Source organism: Caretta caretta, chromosome 11, assembly GCF_965140235.1.
Source record: "Caretta caretta isolate rCarCar2 chromosome 11, rCarCar1.hap1, whole genome shotgun sequence".
Taxonomy (NCBI): Eukaryota; Metazoa; Chordata; order Testudines; family Cheloniidae; genus Caretta; species Caretta caretta.
The window spans coordinates 20788346-20811420 of NC_134216.1; the positions used below are offsets into that span (position 1 = coordinate 20788346).

The 23075-nt window shown below is 41.9% G+C and overlaps 1 long non-coding RNA gene across 2 annotated transcripts in view; it reads right to left on the reverse strand.

Moving 5' to 3' along the window:
* The window catches only part of LOC142068527 (uncharacterized), a 37501-nt gene extending 18042 nt beyond the window's left edge, over positions 1 to 19459 (reverse strand). The window contains exons 1-2 of one of the 2 annotated variants that reach the window (XR_012664347.1): positions 19197 to 19459; positions 2690 to 2804 (exon numbers count right to left, since the gene is read on the reverse strand). This is a non-coding gene — a long non-coding RNA (uncharacterized LOC142068527). The remainder of the gene's footprint in view (positions 1 to 2689; positions 2805 to 19196) is intronic. The other variant, XR_012664345.1, reaches the window with a different exon arrangement.
* Between the last annotated feature and the right edge of the window lie 3616 nt (positions 19460 to 23075).

Sequence of the window (23075 nt, forward strand, 5' to 3'; positions counted from 1 at the left end):
AGAAAAATTATAACTACATACAAATATATGTGTATACTTATAGCATATGTAATTCATATTTTAAATTTAAGTAATCTAATTGCCAAATTGATGAATGACAAATGAATTGAACAGGCAACTTTGAGAAAAAGTATTGTAAATTAAACAACCAGCCCATTGAACCGTTTCTGATACCATTAACTCATGACTTCAGTACTACCTTGCTCCTTGAGTAGTTCCATAGATTTCAATGGGTATCTTGAGGAATAAGGTGCTTGTCAACATGATTAAAGGTATCACAATTTGATCTCATATACATTATTATTGTACTTCAGTAGTGACTAGATGCCTTAATCAAAATTAAAGCCCCTTGTAGCTAGGCACTGTACAAACACAAAATAAGAGACAGACCCTACCCCTAAGATCTTACAATTGAAATAGATAAGACAAAGGGTGGGAGAAAGGAATTATTATCCCAACTATAAAAATTGTATACTGAGACATAGAGAAGTTAATTCACTTGCCTGAGGTAACACAGCAAGTCTGTAGCAAAGCTGGGCATTTGACCTGACCTCCAGAGTCCTAGTTCAGTGTCTTAAACTCAAACCCATCCTTTCTCTCTTTTAAACACCAGTACAAGTTTACATTTTTTTATGTTTAAAAGAATCATGTCATAATGGAATTCATTCATAGGTATGTTTAGCTTTGAGTAACCCTCCAATATATATGAAGATTAATTTCATTTCATAGTCTGGTATTTTAAATCTATATCTCTCATAAGAACTGGATGCATCTTTGCAATAAATTTTGGTAAACAGCATGTGGAGCAGAATCAGCACTATCCTTTTATTCTTGAGTATCAATTTTTCAGCCTTTGCTTTCCAAAGCATGTCTTACATTATGCAATTATTTAAATAGGATTCTCCATTTGTCTTTGCTGTGCTATCAAACCTAAGTTGCTTGTCCAGCAGACTGTCATGGCATAACTGCTGAAAGCTTCTATCTATTATTCATTTATCTTTTATGTCACAAACACTCAAAACAACTAAGCCCATAAAGGTTATGCCAGAAGCAATCAATGGCATGCTCAATGGGTATGCAGTTGCAGATAAACACAAAAGGTGTTAATTGGATGGAGAGTTACAAGAGGAAGTAACAAAAACAGATTTCAGAGTAACAGCCATATTAGTCTGTCTTACAGGTTTCAGAGTAACAGCCGTGTTAGTCTGTCTTACAGGTTTCAGAGTAACAGCCGTGTTAGTCTGTCTTACAGGTATGCATCTGATGAAGTGAGCTCTAGCTCACGAAAGCTCATGCTCAAATAAATTGGTTAGTCTCTAAGGTGCCACAAGTACTCCTTTTCTTTTAACAAAAACAGAGGCACACGAAATGAGGTGTTCCTGAAACAGACTGTAAAGAGGAGTGTTTTTGATTTACATGGAGGGTTTCATTCTATCCAAATATATGAATATAAAATATCGCCCTATTTACTTTCTCTAAGTGTCTCAGCAATTCTGGACATGGGACTGAGTCCCAATCATGGACCTTGGCACTATTGAAACTTGGGGTGGTTGAACAAGGATCTGTGTCCAGATTTCACAAAGGACTTCTATCTTTACTAAAGCTTAAACCAAAATCCCAATTCCAATACTTTAGGGCATCAGAAATCCAAATCTAAATCTTACACTGTTCTCTAGATGATCCCATTGCATTTACAGGTATCCCTCAGCCATCCTCTACATGATAACATATAGTATGATTTGTTTAGTTTGTTCCCCCCCAATATTCTGGTGGACCCTTTGCATTACAACATGACCAAGTTTACAGAAGACCAACACAGAATCAAATGCTAGGTCTACATGTAATTGCTCTCCGCAACCAATGCATTTATCTATTGCAACAACAGTTCAATAATAATGCTGTGCACGCACACGTGTGACCATGAACATAAACCCATGACAATCATTGCTGTTAGGAGCATGAATAATCTGCACAAGGGGTTTCTGGGTAATGGCTATATCAAGTTTTTGGGTACATACACAAAAATGTAGACTGCAGGCCTTAATCCCTAGGAGTTGCCTCAGAAGCCTTCACCATGACTTCTGTCATGGGGGCCTCAGAGGGGCACCTGTAGGTTTTGTGGAGAGGAATAAGGGTGGATGTTTTCTGCCCTTTGCTCCACTTTCAGATTGTTGGATTTCTCCTAGATACCTTTGTGCAACACCTACAAGAATTTAGCTGATAGCCCATTTTAAAACCCCAAAATAATCTGCTTCCATTGGTGTTTCAAATACATTGTTTTCCTTGAGTGGTTTCTCTTTAAAGCCTGTACTCTTGAGAGTAGCATGGATGTCTTTGGGACCAGCAGCCCCTTGGCTAACAGTTTTCAGTATTGCAGAAATGATAAATCTCAAGTGTTTGCTGTGTGGATAGTTCCTAAAATCCTGTTTTCGGGGGGGTTGTTTATTTGGCTTTTTTTTTTTTTTTAAAGTTCTGTGAAGTTTTGCCAGGTTTCAACCTAGAACCAGAAACTTGCATATATATGTGTAGCACATATACACAATCACAATCCTGTATTCCTTGTGCACACAAAACACCCGCTGAAGGCAATGCACACAGATTACAGAATCAGGCCCCAGTTTAAAACTTAATGAATGTAATACTGCATTCTTACCAAAATGCCTGTAAATCTTACAAAAATCTGTCTTACTTTCATTAATAGACCACGTGAATTTCGAAGTGTCAGGTTCACGGAGAAGACATGAACTAGTAGGGCTTGAATCTCCTTCACTGTAGCATAGTCCATCTATGTTACTAGTCTCTTCCTGCCAAATAAATAAATAAATTAAAAAGAAAAAGACCAGAAAAATGACAGAAATTAGCAGTTAGTAATTGCTTGAGGTAAGCATGATCTACTGTTTCTCTAGGAATAGAGAAAAACAATTTAAATGCTAGCACTTTGTCCCCCAGGGAGAATACCAGTGCATCTTTACATTGCTGAAACACCAAAGAGTTTTCCAGATTCAGTGCAAGATCCTAGTAGCAGTGTCTGTCTTATCCTAGGCAACTTGCAATGTCACTGTCATGGACAAATTTGATAGAACACATCTTTTTTCCTAGAAATGTGTATGTACTGTATGTGATTATTACCACCAGCTGTGGCTTGCTAATATGATGATTATGTGGTGACACTCAAAAAATAAGCTCCATAAAAACACTTAAGGGGCACTTCCTAAAAACTTTGACGTTCTGGAATTTTACTCTGTTTTTTAAAAAATGAAGTGCTTCTGTCCATTCCTTTTGAAATAATAATAATAAAATTCAATGGCAATAACAACCCAGTACAGAATGAAATAAAAATGTAGTAAGGAAACATTTTATTTTTTAGGTTTCCATGACATTATTTTAACCAACAGTAACATTTTCAAATGCACCTAAGTCACTTAGGAGCCTAAGTCCCAGTGAACATCATTAATTTTAGTCAATTGGATGTGGACTTCATCTCTATATAGGGCATATGTTGAATTTCCATCGTGACTATGTACACTGGTTATTGGATATGTTTCAAACAAAACCCTATCCTTTTGGGGTGTATCTCCCTCAATATCTCCTGATGAAGCAGTTCCACTTAGTATAAATAATTAGTCATTGAAGTAGGGATTGAAACCTGACTCTCCCACATCCCAGGTAAGTGCTCTAATCACTGGGTTATAGAGTCTCACTCTTTCTCTGGCCCAGGGAGCATTGATTATTCCATGCAACGTGTAGCAGCTTCAATAAGAAAAGCTGAGGAAGCTTCACCCCGCAATATTCCAGTGGTGAAGGCACTCACTTGGGAGACCCAGCGTCAGAGACTGGGACCTGGGCAGTCATGCCCAGTGGTTGAAGCAGGAGTTGGCAGCCAGGAATAGAAGGTCAGCATCAGAGCCAGAATCAAAGGCCAGATACCAGAGCCAAGGGTCAAAGCTGAAGTCAGGATCAGAGCTGAGGGTCAGAACTGGAGCCAGAGGTCAGATGCCAGAGCTGAGGATCCCAGATGCCAGAGCCGAAGTCAGGAATCAGAGTTTCATTACCAGGAGTAAGGCAAGGTGGCGTTCATGGCAGGAGCAGGGCAGAGAACAAGGAGGAGCTATCGCACCCTTGACAACCACCAAGCTGCTGCTGCTGGGTTTAAGAACTGGTCAGTGGACTCTTCCCACCAATCAGATCATAGAATCATAGAATATAAGGGTTGGAAGGGACCCCAGAAGGTCATCTAGTCCAACCCCCTGCTCGAAGCAGGACCAATTCCCAGTTAAATCATCCCAGCCAGGGCTTTGTCAAGCCTGACCTTAAAAACCTCTAAGGAAGGAGATTCTACCACCTCCCTAGGTAACGCATTCCAGTGTTTCACCACCCTCTTAGTGAAAAAGTTTTTCCTAATATCCAATCTAAACCTCCCCCACTGCAGCTTGAGACCATTACTCCTCGTTCTGTCATCTGATATCATTGAGAACAGTCTAGAGCCATCCTCTTTGGAACCCCCTTTCAGGTAGTTGAAAGCAGCTATCAAATCCCCCCTCATTCTTCTCTTCTGCAGGCTAAACAATCCCAGCTCCCTCAGCCTTTCCTCATAACTCATGTGTTCCAGACCCCTAATCATTTTTGTTGCCCTTCGCTGGACTCTCTCCAATTTATCCACATCCTTCTTGAAGTGTGGGGCCCAAAACTGGACACAGTACTCCAGATGAGGCCTCACTAATGTCGAATAGAGGGGAACGATCACGTCCCTCGATCTGCTCGCTATGCCCCTACTTATACATCCCAAAATGCCATTGGCCTTCTTGGCAACAAGGGCACACTGCTGACTCATATCCAGCTTCTCGTCCACTGTCACCCCTAGGTCCTTTTCCGCAGAACTGCTGCCTAGCCATTCGGTCCCTAGTCTGTAGCTGTGCATTGGGTTCTTCCGTCCTAAGTGCAGGACCCTGCACTTATCCTTATTGAACCTCATCAGATTTCTTTTGGCCCAATCCTCCAATTTGTCTAGGTCCTTCTGTATCCTATCCCTCCCCTCCAGCGTATCTACCACTCCTCCCAGTTTCGTATCATCCGCAAATTTGCTGAGAGTGCAATCCACACCATCCTCCGGATCATTTATGAAGATATTGAACAAAAACGGCCCCAGGACCGACCCTTGGGGCACTCCACTTGATACCGGCTGCCAACTAGACATGGAGCCATTGATAACTACCCGTTGAGCCCGACAATCTAGCCAGCTTTCTACCCACCTTATAGTGCATTCATCCAGCCCATACTTCCTTAACTTGCTGACAAGAATACTGTGGGAGACCGTGTCAAAAGCTTTGCTAAAGTCAAGAAACAATACATCCACTGCTTTCCCTTCATCCACAGAACCAGTAATCTCATCATAGAAGGCGATTAGATTAGTCAGGCATGACCTTCCCTTGGTGAATCCATGCTGGCTGTTCCTGATCACTTTCCTCTCATGCAAGTGCTTCAGGATTGATTCTTTGAGGACCTGCTCCATGATTTTTCCAGGGACTGAAGTGAGGCTGACTGGCCTGTAGTTCCCAGGATCCTCCTTCTTCCCTTTTTTTAAAGATTGGCACTACATTAGCCTTTTTCCAGGCGGAGTAGCCATTACATTACACTACATTAGCCTTTTACACTACATTAGCCATTACACTACATTAGCCTTTTTCCAGATGGAGTAGCCAGTCAAGCAGCCTACTAGAGGCCAGCTGCCCTCATTATGTTTGCCTGGAGACAGGCTGTGCTGCAGGCACTGAATCCTGACAGTACCTCCCCTTCAAGAGCGCCTCCTCAGGGCCCAGTTTCTCAGAGTATTACTGACGGAGTTCTAACAGTAGATCCAGGACATGGATGTTCTCTGACTGATTTATGAATGTTATAATTCTTGACATCTGATTTGTGTCCATTTATTCTTTTATGTAGAGACTGTCCAGTTTGTCCAATGTACATGGCAATGTGGTCAAACTGGACAGTCTCTATGTAAAAGAATAAATGGACACAAATCAGATGTCAAGAATTATAACATTCATAAACCAGTCAGAGAACACTTCAATCTGTCTGGTCACTCGATTTCAGACTGAAAGGTCGCAATATTAGAACAAAAAGACTTCAAAAACAGACTCCAATGAGAGACTGCTGAATTGGAATTAATTTGCAAACTGGATACAATTAACTTAGGCTTGAATAGAGACTGGGAGTGGATGTGTCATTACACAAAGTAAAACTACTTCCCCATGTTTATTTCCCCCACCCCCCACTGCTCCTCGGACATTCCTGTTAACTGCTGGAAATGGCCCACCTTGATTATCACTACAAAAGGTTTTCTCCCCCTCCCTCCTCTCCCCCCGCTCTCCTGCTGGTAACAGCTCATCTTAAGTGATCACTCTCCTTACAGTGTGTATGATAACACCCATTTTTTCATGTTCTGTGTGTATATAAATCTCCTCACTGTATTTTCCACTGAATGCATCCGATGAAGTAAGCTGTAGCTCACGAAAGCTTATGCTCAAATAAATTGGTTAGTCTCTAAGGTGCCACTAGTACTCCTTTTCTTTTTGAGTTTATTCATTGTATAATCCTGAAAGAGCCCAGGTTTTGATAGTTTGGCGCATGGGTGGCTCGATTTAAGATCCTGGGCAGAGCGCCACACCTTGTCTCCTATGCCGAGATTGGAGCAGCCTGACGGTCTTGGTCCCCATGGTGTTTATAGGCTTCTTTGGCAAACTACAAGTGTTCCCCTGATCTGCTGGTGAACTTGTATAGATGGGAGGCTAAATCTGCAGCGGTTGGTACTGGATAACTTACAGGTATGTCTGTGCGGAACTAGGGGTGAAAGCCATAGTTTGTAAAGAATGGGCTATGTTGGGTTAAGGCATGGAATTTATTGTTACATGCGAACTCAGCAGAGCACAGCAGGGGAAGCCAGTTGTTCTTGTAATAACTCAGAAAACAGTGAAGACACTGTGCCAAGATTTGATTGACTCTCTCTGTTTGCCAATTAATCTGCGGGTGATAGGTGGACAATGTGATAGGAGGAATTTGATGCCAAGGAGTCTGAGAAATTCCTGCCATAATCAGGAGATGAACTGGGGTCCCAAGTCTGATATAATGCCTGTCGGTAAACTTTGGTGGCAGACAACATTTTCCAGGAGAAGCCAAGCTGTCTCCTGTGTGGTAGGAACTGTACAGCATAGGATGAAGTGGGCCATCTTTGTTAGAAGGTCGATGGCAACCAGGATTACTGAATGTCCTCGGATCATGGCAGTTAATGAAGTTTATTGATATAGTAGTGGCCACCCGAAGCTTCTTGAGACCGGATGCCAGGTCTTGAATTGACCAAAATGGTCCACAAGTGGCAAATGCAGGCATTGTTTCAATACTTGAAGCCTAGTTAGTTCCTCTGGAATGTAAGTGCAACCCTTGTGACTAAGGAGGTTATTCTAAAATAGGAACTTGAAGTTGGGTTGGGTACCTGCAGCGTTCAGTGTCTTGTGGATCTGGGTTATGAAGGAGTTATCAGAGAGTGGATGGTGGATGTAAGACTGCTGTTGATCATCTGATTGACAAAGTTGGACACCTTGAGCATGGTGGTAGAGAGATCTTCACCAGGTTTAAGATATTTGTCTTTGTGGGATAGGGCATCTGCTTTTCCATTTCTCATCTCTGCATGATAGTTTACCACAAAGTCAAACGAGTGAAGAAAAGGGACGAGCGGATCTGGTGTTGGTTAAGGTGTCTAGCAGTCCAGAGGTAGTCCAGATTCTAGTGGTCCATCAGGACTTGGACTGGGAATCAGGCTCCTTCTTGGAGGTGGCACTGCTCCTCGAAAGCTACATTTATAGCTAGTATCTCCTTGTCCCAAATATAATTTTTTCCGATAGGGTTAGCTTCTGAGAATAAAAGGCACAAGGATGGAGTTGGTTGTGGGGCTTGTGTGTTGAAACAATACAGCACCTATAGCAAAATTCGAGACATCAGCCTCAGTTGTAAATGGCTTGGTGGATGAATCAGGATGGATGCCGAGGTGAATGACCTCTTCAATTAATCAAAGACTGACTAATCCTCGATGGACCAGGCAACCCAGCCCCCCTTTTCTACATGCACCATTATGGGTGTAACCATGCAAGGGAATCCTTTTACAAATTGCCTGTAGAAATTGGCGAACCTGAAGAATTACTGCACCCCATGTACATCCTGGGGTATGATTCAGTCAGATATTATTGCCACCTTGTGCAGGTCCATGGTAAGTCCTTCAGGTGAGATGATATAGCTCAAGAATTCTACTGTGGCTTTATCAAACTTGTGGTGGCTTGGCAGTGTGTCTCCAAGAATGTGAACATCTGATGACTGTGGATGGCCTGACTTTAAGAGAAAATTAGGATGTCGTCCATGTAAATAATAACAAATGTATTGAATACTGGAAGGTTGCCAGGCTGTTGCACAACCCAAATTGCATGACCAACTACTCAAAGTGATCACACCTGGTATGAAAGGTGGTTTTCCATTCGTTTCCTTCCCAGATCTGCACCAGGTTATAAGCTCTGCAGAGATGCAACTTTGTGAAGTCCTTGATGGAGCAAAGTCTTTCAACAACTCATTAATGAGTGGTAAAGGGTAATTTTAAAATTGTAATCTTGTTCAGAGATCAGTAGTCCACACCAGGATGGAGGGAGCTTTCTTCACCACAAAGAAGATTACGGCCATCATTGGGGATGTGGAGGGGTGAATGAACTCCTTTTGCAGGTTTTTCCTCGATATAGCTTGGGAGGGGTGGGGGGGGGGGGGCTGTGGTTCAGTTTTGGAGAGGGATTAAATGCACCCAAAGAGAAACTCTACTCCCAGATGGAGATTGCTGGGGCAGGTGTAGCTGCAATGCGGTGGTCGGGTGTCAAGTTTTCTTGTTGTTAAATATGCCAACAAGGTGTTGATATTTAATAGGAAATCCTGGAGCCATTGGGGAGGTCATGGGAGGTGCTGGGGTCACCTTTGGATTTTCTCTTCACATCTCTGAATTCTGTGGAGGACCAAGTAAGCTCCAAAAGAGTTGCTGGTTCCAGGTTGGCACAATAAAAACAGGATTGTTGGCGAAATAGGGAGTCAGAGCATACCGTGCCTGACCACCAGGGGATGGATGGGTCGTGGGCAATGAGCTAGCAGGGAGTCCAAGGACAACTGGTGGATGCAGTGCACAACTTAGCCCGAACTGGAGAATTTCTTGGGGCCTCAAAGGGTAGTTCCCTCTAAGGGAGCCATGTGGTGGGCTGTGATGTTATTGACAAAATCTGTAACCATATAGATCACTGTTGCAACCACTGTTATATATTTTCAGAAAATATTGTACAGAGGTTGTCGTGTGAGATGTCTATGGGAAGGTTATGATTGGCTGGTTATAATTATGCTATCTGTATAGGTGTATCATTTTTGTAGTTGAAGTTGTGAATATTGGCTCTATACTGTCTGTATTTCAAACTTGCACTATGCTTCTGGGGAACACCTCAGGCAAGTTGGTGTCAGCTCTGCCTAGCCTGCTTGATGGCCCATTAAGAACCATCAGCTATACAACTGACCCATTGAAAGAAGGTGGATACACCTTGTGACTCAGCAAGGTATGCAGGATCATGCCTATGGACAGAACTCTAAGGTTTTTTCTTGCATGTGTCTTTGGAACAAAGAAAGAGAGGCCACCTGATAAAAGACTGCTGCAGCTGCTCCATCTTGTCTTCAATCCTGCTTCTTACCTCTGGAGGAACTTTGCTACAAACTGAAGCTCTACACAAAGGACTGATGACCCATCCCAGCTGTGGATGTACTCCAGAGACTTGATTTGAACCTGCAGTTTATTATATCACTGCTACAAGCCTGAACTAAGAACTTTACCATTACTGTATGTAATTTATTCCATTTAAAACCAAAGTCTCTCTGTCTGGCTGGTTTTGTTTCCCTTAGGGGTGGAAAAACCCCAGCCTTGGGCTGTAACTGCCCTGCTTTAAGCAATTTGTCCTGAATTGGCACTCTCGGTTGCGTCCCACCAGAACAAGCATTGTTACATATGTGATAGGTCCTGATGAAAGGAGTAACGTGTATATAGACTCCACTAATTCATGGGAGTCCTTGCGTTTGGTGGGACTCTTATGTGCTTGGGCAAACTCCAGGTCCATGAAATTGTCTGAGGCACCTGAGTCCACCAGTGCCTCTGTCAAGGTTCTTTCCCACTCTGAACTCTAGTGTACAGATGTGCGGACCTTCATGAAAACCCCCCTAAACTTATTTTTACCAGCTTAGGTTAAAACTTCCCCAAGGTACAAACTATTTTACCTTTTGCCCCTGGACTTTATTGCTGCCACCACCAAGCGTCTAACAAATATATATCAGGGAAAGAGCCCGCTTGGAAAAGTCTTTCCCCCCAGAATCCTCCCAAACCCTACACCCCCTTTCCTGGGGAAGGCTTGATAAAAATCCTCACCAATCTGCATAGGTGAACACAGACCCAAACCCTTGGATCTTAAGAACAATGAAAAAGCAATCAGGTTCTTAAAAGAATTTTAATTGAAGAAAAAGTAAAAGAATCATCTCTGTAAAATCAGAATGGTAAATACCGTACAGGGTAATCCGATTCAAAACATAGAGAATCCCCCTAGGCAAAACCTTAAGTTACAAAAAGACACAAAAACAGGAATATACATTCCATTCAGCACAACTTATTTTATCAGCCATTTAAACAAAACAGAAACGAACGCATAACTAGATTTCTTATTAGCCCTTTACAGGAGTTCTGACCTGCATTCCTGCTCTGGTCCCGGCAAAAGCAACACACAGACTGAGAGAACCTTTGTTTCTCTCCCCCCTCCTCCAGCTTTGAAAGTATCTTGTCTCCTCATTGGTCATTTTGGTCAGGTGCCAGCGAGGTTATCCTAGCTTCTTAACCCTTTACAGGTGAAAGGGTTTTTCATCTGGCCAGGAGGGATTTAAAGGTGTTTACCCTTCCCTTTATATTTATGACAGCCTCTAAACTGGTGTCAGGCATCTCTGGGTGCCAGAGCCAGAGACGGAGTCAGAGTTGTGTTGGACTCTGATTGGCCATCACCAAGGTACTGGAGGACAAGTGTTGCTGTGGACTATTGGGAAGGGGAGGGCTGGAGCTGGTGGGACTGGCGAGAGCTGGGAGGACCATCCATTTTCTTGGTGTTATTCAGTCAAGCAGCTGTCGATCTTGATGCACAGACTGACTAGGCATCCAGGCCAGATGGGGATTCCACCCATGTCAGTTCATCTTTAATATAATTGTTTAGGCTGAGCTGGAAATGAAAACTCTGTGTCTTCATTCCATTCGGTGTCTAGTACCAAGCATTGGAACTCTGATGCATATTTAGCAACTATCTTGTGTCCCTACTGCAACACCTGAAGTGTGGCTTTGACAATACGCTTGCGACTTGGGTCATCAAAGATCATCATCATAGCTTGAACAAAGTCCTTGAATTGTCCCAGAATGAGTCTTGATTTTTCCTGGAGTGGAGATGCCCAAAGCCAGGGCCTCCCTGGTAAGTAGGCTGATAATCAATCCTACTCGGGCTTGGTCAGAGCAGTATGACTGCAGGAATAGCAGAAATAGGAGCCAACACTGATTTAGGAACCCACAAAATTTGTCATGATCACCACAGAACTTGTCAGGCAGAGGGAGCTTGGCCTTATGGGGAGCAAGGGTTAGACCTGAAGGCGGAATGGCTTGAGCTTGCATTACCTCATTCTGTGCCTACGGGGAGGCAACCTGGGTCTGAAAGGTGTGTAGGTGTATATCTCCATCATAGAGATATTGGCCTTTGTAGGACCCATACTCACCATATCAGCTGTAGTTTCCTTATTGTTTGTGGGTTCTGGGTTGCTCAAACTGTCAGAGACATAGACATGCCTAGTAGTTGGAATACAAATCAGGCCCAGTGGTTGGAGCAGGAGTCGGTAGCCAGGAATTGGAGCTGAGGGTCAGAAACCAAGTCAGAGGCCAGACACCAGAATCAAGGATCAGAACAAAAGTCAGGAATCAGAGCTGAGTGGCATAGCCAGGTTACCTGGAGCAAGGCAAGGCCAGGGCAGGGCTGGATCCAAGGCAGGGAACCAGCAGGCTCAGGAGCTATAACAGCCATAGACAAATGCTTCGAGGAGCTACTGAAATGCTGCTGCTGCTGCAGGGCTTAAGAGCTGCTTTACTGACTCTTCCAATCAATCAGACAGTGTAGCCAATCAGGCAGCCTACTACAGGTCAGCAGCGCTTGTTAGGTAGCCCTGAGACTGGCTTTGTTGCAGGCCCTGATTCCTGATCCATCAATTCCTCCTCCACCAACTCCTTCTCCTCCTCATTTTTTTTGTGAGAAAAGATTGATTTGGCTTACATGTAACTCCAGGAGATGGTTGACAGCTGTGAATCCCGAGTGATGGGAGGTACTTTCATCCCACGTAGAGTGAGGCACCTAACTCTCTTTGAGGGGAGGGGCATTGGTCACACTCCTCTCCTCAGCACGGCCTTCTGGCTAGCTTTTGGTGGCTTCCCACTTTAGGTGTTGACTTCTAACTCTCCCCATGCGTTGTATAGGGAGCCTGGAACCCTAACTTGGGACTGAGAATTCACTAGGCAGCAAAGTGCATAAAAGTTAGGCATTATACTGCTTAGCATTGGAATGCCTAAAACCCCTTTTTGAATGTAGCCCTAAATCTCTGAGTTTTATAGTCACTGAATCCAAACCACCAATTTTATTGTGGAGTTATTCCTGAAGCATACATTTCAAACTAGACTTTGTCTCTTTAAAGTTTAATCATTTTACTTTTTGACATCGCTCAAATATTAGAGCCCAGTCCTTCAGTCCTTATTCAAGTTAATCTCATTTTCTTCACTAAGTGTATTACCAGCATAAGGTTCCAAATTCAGACATAAGGCCATATTCTACCTGACACACGAATAGAAGACAATGGGATTACTCTCCGATTGGTTCATATACTGAATCCTGTCTTTTCTAAGGATCTTTTTTTAGTTTCTCAGAATCCTTACAATATACTACATAATATATTACATTATAGTAATTTGTGAATATTCTGTAAAATAAAAGAACTGAAAGGATTTTCATGCAGTACCCTAAAAAAGAAAGACCTGGATCTTAGCCATTATAATTTGGAGGATAAGAAGACTTCATTATATTGTTGTTTTCTGAGGAATTAGACTTGGTTCTGGTGAAAAAGGAGAGTACTTTTCTGATGTGATAATGTGGTGATGAATGGGCTCCATAGAAGAGGAACACAAAATGTGAAATGGCCTTGCATAAAATATTCACTCACTGAAACGCCTTTCCTAAAAGCAATTTAGGTGTTATAAAGAAATATTATAGCAGGGGTAATTAGAATGTGGTTTAATGCATTTTATAGCCAAATTCAAACAGTCTTGTGGAGAATTTTACAGTAGAAATTATTATAATCTGGGGGAGGCATGAATCCTGAGGAAATGTACATACTTCAGAATTTGAAAAACACAAGAATGAGGAAAAAAACTTGAAGAAACAGTGACAAGGTTGATGAAGTAATGTCTTTTACTGGACCAACTTCTGTTGGTGAGAGAGACAAGCATTCCAGCTACACAGAGCTCTTCAGGTCTGGGAAAGGTACTCAGAGGGTCACAGTTAAATACAAGATCAAACAGTTTAGCATAAGTAGCACATATTCTAAGCCTGGGACCATTCAAGGTGAAGTGGCCCATTAACACCCCTGTTGTCAGAGGACAAAGGGGGGCTAGTGGGTTGTAGATTGTTGTAATAAGCCATAAATACAGTGTAGCTCACGAAAGCTCATGCTCAAATAAATTGGTTAGTCTCTAAGGTGCCACAAGTACTCCTTTTCTTTTTTGCGAATACAGACTAACACGGCTGTTCCTCTGAAACCTGTCATTATGCAAGGCACTGCATTTAGCCGTATGGAGTGGAAATCTATCAACTGCATGAAGAAACTTGTACAGATACAGACAGACATCATCTTCCTTTCCAAATGCAAACAGATGGACATCGTACCAAAAGGACTGAAGGTCAAAAATCCATTACAATCTACATACCACACAGACTATGCTGACAGCTTGTGCCTCACGCTCTCAAAGAAACTGCGGAATCACCTGATCAAGATCCTCTACAGCAAACAGGGAAAGATTAAGAATGAGCTCTCAAAAATGGATACTCTCATAAAGAACCAACCTTCCACACAAACTTCCTCGTGGCTGGATTTTACTAAAACTAGACAAGCCATTTACAACGCACACTTTGCTTCTCTACAAAAGAAAAAAGACACTAAACTTTCTAAACTACTACATGCTACAAGGGGCCACAGCAATGGTTCCCTCACCCCACCTAGCAATATTGTTAACCTATCCAACTATACTCTCAGCCCAGCAGAAGCAGCTGTTCTATCTCGGGGCCTCTCCTTCTGCCCCTCCACCCCCACGAACATGATACAGTTCTGTGGTGACCTAGAATCCTATTTTCGACGTCTCCGTCTCAAGGAATATTTCCAAAATACCTCTGAACAACATACTAATCCACAGAGGTCTCCCTGCCAACACTACAGAAAGAGGGATTCTAGATGGACTCCTCCTGAAGGTCGAAACAGCAGACTGGACTTCTACATAGAGTGCTTCCGCCGACGTGCACGGGCTGAAATTGTGGAAAAGCAGCATCACTTGCCCCATAACCTCAGCCATGCGGAACGCAATGCCATCCACAGCCTCAGAAACAACTCTGACATCATAATCAAAAAGGCTGACAAAGGAGGTGCTGTTGTCATCATGAATAGGTCGGAATATGAACAAGAGGCTGCTCGGCAGCTCTCCAACACGAGTTTCTACAAGCCATTACCCTATGATCCCACTGAGAGTTACCAAAAGCAACTACAGCATTTGCTCAAGAAACTTCCTGAAAAAGCACAAGATCAAATCCGCACAGACACACCCCTGGAACCCCGACCTGGGATATTCTATCTACTACCCAAGATCCATAAACCTGGAAATCCTGGGCGCCCCATCATCTCAGGCATTGGCACCCTGACAGCAGGATTGTCTGGCTATGTAGACTCCCTCCTCAGGCCCTACGCTACCAGCACTCCCAGCTACCTTCGAGACACCACTGACTTCCTGAGGAAACTTCAATCCATCGGTGATCTTCCTGATAACACCATCCTGGCTACTATGGATGTAGAAGCCCTCTACACCAACATTCCACACAAAGATGGACTACAAGCCGTCAAGAACACTATCCCCGATAATGTCACGGCTAACCTGGTGGCTGAACTTTGTGACTTTGTCCTTACCCATAACTATTTCACATTTGGGGACAATGTATACCTTCAGATCAGCGGCACTGCTATGGGTACCCGCATGGCCCCACAGTATGCCAACATTTTTATGGCTGATTTAGAACAACGCTTCCTCAGCTCTCGTCCCCTAAAGCCCCTACTCTACTTGCGCTATATTGATGACATCTTCATCATCTGGACCCATGGAAAAGAAGCCCTTGAGGAATTCCACCATGATTTCAACAATTTCCATCCCACCACCAACCTCAGCCTGGTCCAGTCCACACAAGAGATCCACTTCCTGGACACTACAGTGCTAATAAACAATGGCCACATAAACACCACCCTATACCGGAAACCTACTGACCGCTATTCCTACCTGCATGCCTCCAGCTTTCACCCTGACCACACCACACGATCCATCGTCTACAGCCAAGCTCTGCGATACAACCGCATTTGCTCCAACCCCTCAGACAGAGACAAACACCTACAAGATCTCTGTCAAGCTTTCTTACAACTACAATACCCACCTGCAGAAGTAAAGAAACAGATTGATAGAGCCAGAAGAGTTCCCAGAAGTTACCTACTACAGGACAGGCCTAACAAAGAAAATAACAGAACGCCACTAGCGGTCACCTTCAGCCCCCAACTAAAACCCCTCCAACGCATTATTAAGGATCTACAACCTATCCTAAAGGATGACCCAACACTCTCACAAGTCTTGGGAGACAGGCCAGTCCTTGCCTACAGACAGCCCCGCAACCTGAAGCAAATACTCACCAACAACCACATACCACACAACAGAACCACTAACCCAGGAACTTATCCTTGCAACAAAGCCCGTTGCCAATTGTGCCCACATATCTATTCAGGGGACACCATCACAGGGCCTAATAACATCAGCCACACTATCAGAGGCTCGTTCACCTGCACATCCACCAATGTGATATATGCCATCATGTGCCAGCAATGCCCCTCTGCCATGTACATTGGTCAAACTGGACAGTCTCTATGTAAAAGAATAAATGGACACAAATCAGATGTCAAGAATTATAACATTCATAAACCAGTCGGAGAACACTTCAATCTCTCTGGTCACGCAATCACAGACATGAAGATCGCTATCTTAAAACAAAAAAACTTCAAATCCAGACTCCAGCGAGAAACTGCTGAATTGGAATTCATTTGCAAATTGGATACTATTAATTTAGGCTTAAATAGAGACTGGGAGTGGCTAAGTCATTATGCAAGGTAGCCTGTTTCCTCTTGTTTTTTCCTACCCCCCCCCCCAGATGTTCTGGTTTAACTTGGATTTAAACCTGGAGAGTGGTCAGTTTAGATGAGCTATTACCAGCAGGAGAGTGAGTTTGTGTGTGTATGGGGGTGGGGGGGATGTGAGAAAACCTTGATCTATGCAGGAAATAGCCCGACTTGATTATGTAAAGAGTTGTCACTTTGGATGGGCTAGCACCAGCAGGAGAGTGAATTTGTGTGGGGGGGTGGAGGGTGAGAAAACCTGGATTTGTGCTGGAAATGGCCCACCTGTTGATCACTTTAGATAAGCTATTACCAGCAGGACAGTGGGGTGGGAGGAGGTATTGTTTCATGATTTCTGTGTGTATATAAAGTCTGCTGCAGTTTCCACGGTAAACATCTGATGAAGTGAGCTGTAGCTCACGAAAGCTCATGCTCAAATAAATTGGTTAGTCTCTAAGGTGCCACAAGTACTCCTTTTCTTTTAGTGTCTTTGTTAAGACCATGATTTTTAGTGCCTAGCAAAGTGACGAATTTAAGCTCCCAGGCTTGTCTTTTGAAAGTGTTGTGCAGTTTCCTTTGAGGATGAGCACTGATAGGTCAGATATAGAGTGATTGCTTTGTGAAAAGTAAAGGAGTACTTGTGGCACCTTAGAGACTAACCAATTTATTTGAGCATGAGCTTTCGTGAGCTACAGCTCACTTCATCGGATGCATACCGTGGAAACTGCAGAAGACATTATATACACAGAGAGACCATGAAACAATACCTCCTCCCACCCCACTGTCCTGCTGGTAATAGCTACCAATAGTCTCTGTGTGTATATAATGTCTTCTGCAGTTTCCACGGTATGCATCCGATGAAGTGAGCTGTAGCTCACGAAAGCTTATGCTCAAATAAATTGGTTAGTCTCTAAGGTGCCACAAGTACTCCTTTTCTTTTTGCGAATACAGACTAACACGGCTGTTCCTCTGAAACCTGTCTTTGTGAAAAGTGTTCACCGACAGGTGTTATGGTGTTTTGACCTTTTATCCTTCTCCTGTGTGAGTTCATCAACAAGTATGTGAGTGAAACCAGACAACCACTAGGCTCTCGAATGAACTCACACAGGAAAATGCAAAAAGACAAAAACTACTTATGCTAAACTATCCTTTGATTTTGTATTTAGTTGTGACCCTCTGAGTACAAGTACTCCTGTTTTTTTTGCGGATACAGACTAACATGGCTGCTACTCTGAAACCTTTCCCAGATCTGAAGAAGAGCTCTGTGTAGCTGGAAAGCTTGTCTTTCTCACCAACAGAAGTTGGCCCAATAAAATATATTACCTTACCCACCTTATCTCTATAATATTCTGGAAGTGACACAGCTACAATAACAGTGCATATATTTAAGGAGTGGTATAATTTACAGTATGTTTTGATTGTAATGTATCTGCTTTAATTCTTTTTTTTTTAATCAAAAATTGAAGTGGTTTTGTTCAGGATTGGACCCTTTAATTATTTTATGTTACTGACTTAAATTGAAAGGTAGGAATTGCCATTTTATTGTGGTAAGTGATATGGTGTTTCAAGAGCAATTTTCAGTGCAACTCTGAAGACATTATTCTCTGATTAATGTTAATGAGAACAAGGCAAATGAAGTAAGAAGAGGATGTACCTGTGTGAAACTTATTTTATACAAAGGGAAGATCGATGCCTATATTGTATTTATTTTTATATCAGAACTGAAAAGATGGATTAGGACAGTGAAATATTTTAGCCTCCAAAAAGATGTTTTAAAACTGTATTGAAAAATTATTCATCGGGATCCTCTGAAAAAGGGGAGAGGGTTTTTGAAGGGGGTCATTTAATAGGTAATTTAGTAGAGCACACAGGAAAACAAAAGGGTAGACTGCTTTCTCACCACTTCCATGGTGTACCGGCAATTTAAAATGTAGCACTAGACTTTGATTACAGTTTTGAATCGGTCATATTACTCTATATCTGCACTTACAGATATTTAATGCAAGCAAAGATGTTTTAAGTTATCTCAAGGGTATCTCTAGATGAGAAAAATGCATAGCACACACCCTGATATACCTACTGCTGCTGGAGGGAATGGATATAGAGTTGTTATGACTTGTAGTTACAATATCCCTACAAGATTGAAGTGAGGACAGATAATAGCCTACCTCCCACTGAGAAATCAGAAATCTTCCTAGCAAAGATTCTTCCCAAGAGGAGGTTGGTTAGAAATCCTTTCAGCATGAGGGAGTCCTGTCTATCAGAAATGACCCCAGCACCTCTGGTTCTCCCTAGTTCTGTTCACTTGTATACATATTTCCAATTTACAGATATCAACAACCATGGGCTTTTGGAAATGTCATAATTAGTAAGATCCCTTGTAAAGTGCAGCAAATGTAATCCATCAACTATTTATGTCACATAGAAACTGTTCAAATCACATAACGGTGTGACCATTTTCAGAAAGGGGACAAAATACTTAGCTATCCAGATGACCCATAAAACAGTTTTTCGTCTTCCAAGACTGTTAAAGCACACATTAGACAAAAGTGAGTCAGAGTTAAGAAAAAGATGAATGATTTGTATTAAACCTTTACACTCTTTAAAATTACCTTTAACTTACAAAGTCCAGTTGGATGGAATTCACAGACCTGGCAGGCTCAATCGTACACGGTCAGAACTTTGGAATTGCTGTACTGGAAGCCATCATTAGTAATCTAAACGATACAAAAATCATCATTCTAAGTAATAAGGTTCCATATGGATACTGTCTGCTCATTTCGGAGCACATAACCATTGCACCCTTGAACTGGATACCTGCCAACAAGATAAATTAAACCACTTGTGACTTACTTCCCTACAAGCTGACAAATTGCTTGATGTTGCAAACTGGAAACCATTATTAATAACCAAAAGATCTTTTGGCTCAGATATGAAGTTTTGTGATAGCTGTTAGCTTTGTCAAATAGCCATGCTTTGAAGTGTTACTTAATATATTTTCAGTAGACAAAACACTTGTATTTTTTCAACAGTACATCCTACCTTGGACTGTTTGCCACCCTATCCCCATAATGAAAAGCAAATACCAAGAGCAGTTTGTGTGTGTATATGTGTGTGGGGGGGGTGGGTGGGTAGGGGTCACATTCCCGCGGCAATCAATTAATGTATTAAAATTGTTTAAGTGGATTCATAGGATTTCCTCACCATCACTTTACTCACAATCACTATTGTTCCTATTCAGAGTCCATCTTTGGTTTTCTTGCATCATCGGTAGCGTCCCAGCACAGACTCTCGACAACCTGTAATTCTGCTCAGTAACAGCCAGCCATTTGTTCTCAGTAGCAATGCAACCCATATTCAACCACCAGAGGTAGTAAACCTTTTAGAACTGCAGATTTTAGTCTGAAATTGTGAGTAGCCCATACCTCTCAACCTGCCAAAGCCCAGATATCGGAGATATTGTAGGTGATGCACAAAATGAGGGGCACAAAATAATGATTAATGCAGGTAACTTTAAACACTGTCAGGTTCATGCCATTAAGTGAATGACTGTTTCTGTAACCCAGATTTCATGATTCCTTATTTCTAATATAAATAATTTTTGACAATAAAAACAGATTCATGTGGAACAAAGTTAATTTTGGGACTAAAGTGAGAGATTTCTCAAAATGAGAGACACTTGAGAGGTATGGAACATTAGCAAGCAAAAACATTCCAGAAAGTATCCAGTGAACACTCACTGAACTAGCAAAGCACAAAGTACACTGGCAAGACAGCAAAGAGGCCCTTCTTTATGCATATCCTGGAGATAAAGAATACTTTAATCAACTTTAAAAATGGAGTGCGTAAGGAGTTTGCTAAAACTGAAAGGCTGTTGACATATACTTAATTCAGAGGCAGGATGCAAAAACATGTCTCCTATTCAGTAACATTTTGTGCTTTGCTAGGAGCCACTGGACCCAGAGCAAAAAAAGTACTTTCATCAGCTAATAAGGTATTTCAGTTCACAGGAGGGGAATGTTATTTATAATCCAGTCATGCAAAAAACATTGAATGAATATAAAGAAAAAATAATGAATGAATAAATAATACACAGAGCCTCAATTATCACAAGTTCAGAAAGAATAACAAAAGTTCCTTTGGAACATGATAAAGTGAATATTCCCACAATATAGCCTGCAATTGTCCTCAGCTGACAATACATTACTCTTTGAACACACTCACTTCCACACAAACCAATCTAACTAGAAAAATTATTGTAATCGTGGGCTTTTATAATTTGAAATTCTGGAAAAGAAGGAAAAGCAACATTAAATTAAATTGAAATGAAAATGTATTGGTACAGTTTTAAAAAGAACTTAACTCCCTCCTGAACATCATATTCAGTAGAAGTGATATGTATTGGCACAAATTGGAAAAGAGCTTTAAAAAAGGAAGACTTTATTTTTTAATTCAATGGCAGCAAAAACTTCAATTTTTTTTTCTATTATAAGATTTTGCTTGTTTGCAGGCAAGATCTCCATTAAGAAAAGACCATTCTTAATACATTTTAACTTTAATTTCATTCCTTTACCAGTACCCTCAAGGTGTGTGTTTTGTCAGCACTAGTACACATGGTAATAAACATCAATAATGGTAAAGATTAGAATAGAGCAAACTCTATATAAGGAACAATTCACAGGACTCATTTTTCTGTTTGTTCATTGTGCTCTGAACAAACTATAACTTTTCCAAATTGCTCAATATTTTTAATTTTTAACACATTATAATAACTTTCAGTCTGTGGGGTTTTTTGAACAGTTTGTTTCATTATTCATTGTTGTCATTTTGTAATTGGTCACTTAGTGATATTGGAGGGAATTTGTAAAAGTGCCTATTTGACTTAGGAGCTCAAGTTCAATTTTCAAAAGCAACTTGGGTGCTTAGGAGCCTAAGTCTCATTGAAAGTCACTGAAAACCATGACTCAGTTTCTGTATCAACTTCAAAGAAACAGCAGGGCTTTTAGACAAATGACTGGGTGAGTCAGGAAGTCTGTTTCTGCTGCTTGAAATGAATTTAATTCATCATGGAACAAAATGTTGTTTGCATTATTCATAATCATTTGTACAACAACATTTGGCTTGTACAAGAGTTTGTGAATGAAAAAACAAAATGTGTGAAAAACCAACTGTCAAGGTTCCTCCCCCACTCTGAACTCTAGGGTACAGATGTGGGGACCTGCATGAAAAACCTCCTAAGCTTATCTTTACCAGCTTAGGTCAAAACTTCCCCAAGGTACAAAATATTCCCCCCGTTGTCCTTGGACTGGCCGCTACCACCACCAAACTAATACTGGTTACTGGGGAAGAGCTGTTTGGACGCGTCTTTCCCCCCAAAATACTTCCCAAAACCCTGCACCCCACTTCCTGGACAAGGTTTGGTAAAAAGCCTCACCAATTTGCCTAGGTGACTACAGACCCAGACCCTTGGATCTTAAGAACAATGAACAATCCTCCCAACACTTGCACCCCCCCTTTCCTGGGAAATGTTGGATAAAAAGCCTCACCAATTTGCATAGGTGACCACAGACCCAAACCCTTGGATCTGAGAACAATGAAAAAGCATTCAGTTTTCTTACAAGAAGACTTTTAATAAAAATAGAAGTAAATAGAAATAAAGAAATCCCCCCTGTAAAATCAGGATGGTAGATATCTTACAGGGTAATTAGATTAAAAAACATAGAGAACCCCTCTAGGCAAAACCTTAAGTTACAAAAAAGATACACAGACAGAAATAGTTATTCTATTCAGCACAATTCTTTTCTCAGCCATTTAAAGAAATCATAATCTAACACATACCTAGCTAGATTACTTACTAAAAGTTCTAAGACTCCATTCCTGGTCTATCCCTGACAAAGACAGACTATAGACAGACACACAGACCCTTTGTTTCTCTCCCTCCTCCCAGCTTTTGAAAGTATCTTGTCTCCTCATTGGTCATTTTGGTCAGGTGCCAGCGAGGTTACCTTTAGCTTCTTAACCCTTTACAGGTGAGAGGAGCTTTCCCCTGGCCAGGAGGGATTTCAAAGGGGTTTACCCTTCCCTTTATATTTATGACACCAACCCAACCTGGTGAATCCTAATTCAGTTTCTAATTTGTTGTATTTTTTTAGATAATTGTTTCAACTTTTCACATAGCTCTAGCAATATTAATAAATCAGAGAAAGAGCATGCTTTCCAAATCTGACAGTTACCCACCAACCTCCTCCCACTTTTCCCCCAACCCACACGTAGGTGGATGGCCTAACTCATTGTCATCATGATGGCAAATGCCAAAAGGAGGGGTTGACGTGGCCTCCTGGCAGATCGAGCACCACCCAGATCAATCTCCGGCAAGGCCCTTTAGGTAGACGGGCGGGAGATTCAGTTTATGTTCATCACTGGCAATATTATTGCCCCACTGAAGCTGGCAGCAATGTGGGCTTCACAAGCTATGTAGCCAATCCTTGGCA